The sequence below is a fragment of the Octopus bimaculoides genome, chromosome 3 (genome assembly GCF_046866305.1).
Source record: "Octopus bimaculoides isolate indiv1 chromosome 3, ASM4686630v1, whole genome shotgun sequence".
NCBI lineage: Eukaryota > Metazoa > Mollusca > Cephalopoda > Octopoda > Octopodidae > Octopus > Octopus bimaculoides.
In genome coordinates this window covers 45,193,204-45,195,271 of record NC_142930.1, presented here as the reverse complement: position 1 = coordinate 45,195,271, position 2,068 = coordinate 45,193,204, and positions in this window count along the sequence as shown.

Genomic DNA, 2,068 nt, shown 5'->3' with positions numbered 1-2,068 from the left:
TATATAAAACAATAATATATAAAAAATTATATAAAAAAATAAATATAACCATACATTATATTGTCTTTGAGCTTTTGTAGTTCAATAGTAGTTCATGTATAAATTGGTAGGAAAAATAAGGTTGCATGAGGGTTGAGAGTTTTGTTAGGTTTAAAAAAAGGGTTAAAAGTTTTTTTTTTTTTTCTCCGTGTTTTTCTCCTTGTCTCCGTATTCTTTCTGTTGAAGAGCGTAGCTCGAAACGTCAAAGACTTTCCGTATTCCCGAGCGTCATACTAATATATACTTTTGTTATTTACACCACCTGTCCTCGTCTGTTGTTATTTTTTGTATATTCTCCCATATATATATATATATATATATATATATATATATATATATATATATATATATATGTATGTATATATATATATATATATATATATATATATATATATATATAATATATATATATATATATATATATATATATATATATATATATATATATATATATATATATATATATATATATATATATATATATGTTGGGATGTATGTTATTAATAACATACATCCCAACATTCAATTCACTATGGAATTCAGCAAACATCATCTCCCTTTTCTTGATCTCTTAATTATAAAAACACCTAATAACCAAATCACAACCGACATCTACCACAAACCTACAGACTCACAACAATACCTCCTTTTTAGCTCATGCCACCCAAAACATACCAAGATAAATATCCCCTTTAATTTAGCTAAAAGAATTTGCACCATTGTCTCTGACCCAACCACTCGAGAAATACGCTTACAAGATCTCAAAAAAACACTGTTACAACGCCAATATCCCTCCACACTCATAGATCTTGGAATAAAACGTGCCAAGGAACTTGACAAAAACACACTAAAAACCAACCAACATAATAACACACCCAACCCCAAAATACTTCCATACATCTCCACCCATAACCCCAATAACATCGAAGCATTCACCACAATTAAACAAAACCTCCCCTTACTCACCACAGACCCGAAAATGAACAATATCATTAATACACACAAGGTCCTTAAATGCAAAAGGCAACACAAATCTTTGAAAACATTATTAACCAATTCCAAACTACATACACCTCTTCCACCCCCATCAGTTAAAAAATGTGCACGCCCTAATTGTGGCACCTGCCCCTACCTACTTGAAGGCTCTGAATTTACCTTCAAACGAGGAACAAAGTTTAAAATTAAAACCAATTTCTCTTGTTCCTCGAGTAACCTCATTTATGTCCTTACTTGCGCAGGTTGCCAAAACTTCTATATCGGACAGACGAGCCTCCCATTACGTAGAAGAGTAGCTGTCCATAAGGAACAAATAAACCTCCCTCAATACCGCCAAATTCCACTCAGTGGCCACATAGACTCTTGCGCCAGAAACAAAAACCCTAAATTCATTATATTCCCTTTCTATCAATGTAAAGACAGAATCTCCACACAAGAAAGAATCAACAAGGAGAATCTTTTCATAGAGAAATTCCAACCATTTCTTAACACACACACCCCTCAGTGACCTTATTCCTCTATGAACAGACACAAACTTCCTGTTTGGGAAAAAAGAGTTCATAACTCCAACCAAGAACACTTGTCTCCCCTTACACACACTTCCTGTTTTGACACCACATTTCCTGCTTAACACAAACTTTTAACCCTTTTTTTAAACCTAACAAAACTCTCAACCCTCATGCAACCTTATTTTTCCTACCAATTTATACATGAACTACTATTGAACTACAAAAGCTCAAAGACAATATAATGTATGGTTATATTTATTTTTTTATATAATTTTTTATATATTATTGTTTTATATATTATTTTCTTCATTTTGTACTTCTTTGTAAAAAAACATTTTCATTCTCCTTCTTGATAATTTGCTTCTTCGCAATGAAAACTGGTTAGAAAAAATCTTTATTAAATTATGCTTCCAGTTCAGCATTCTGGCTTTTTTTCATTTTCCTTTATATATATATATATACACATATTCACAGCAAGTTGTTTTACACCTATTACACTAATTATTTTTTATTTTTGAGCTCGG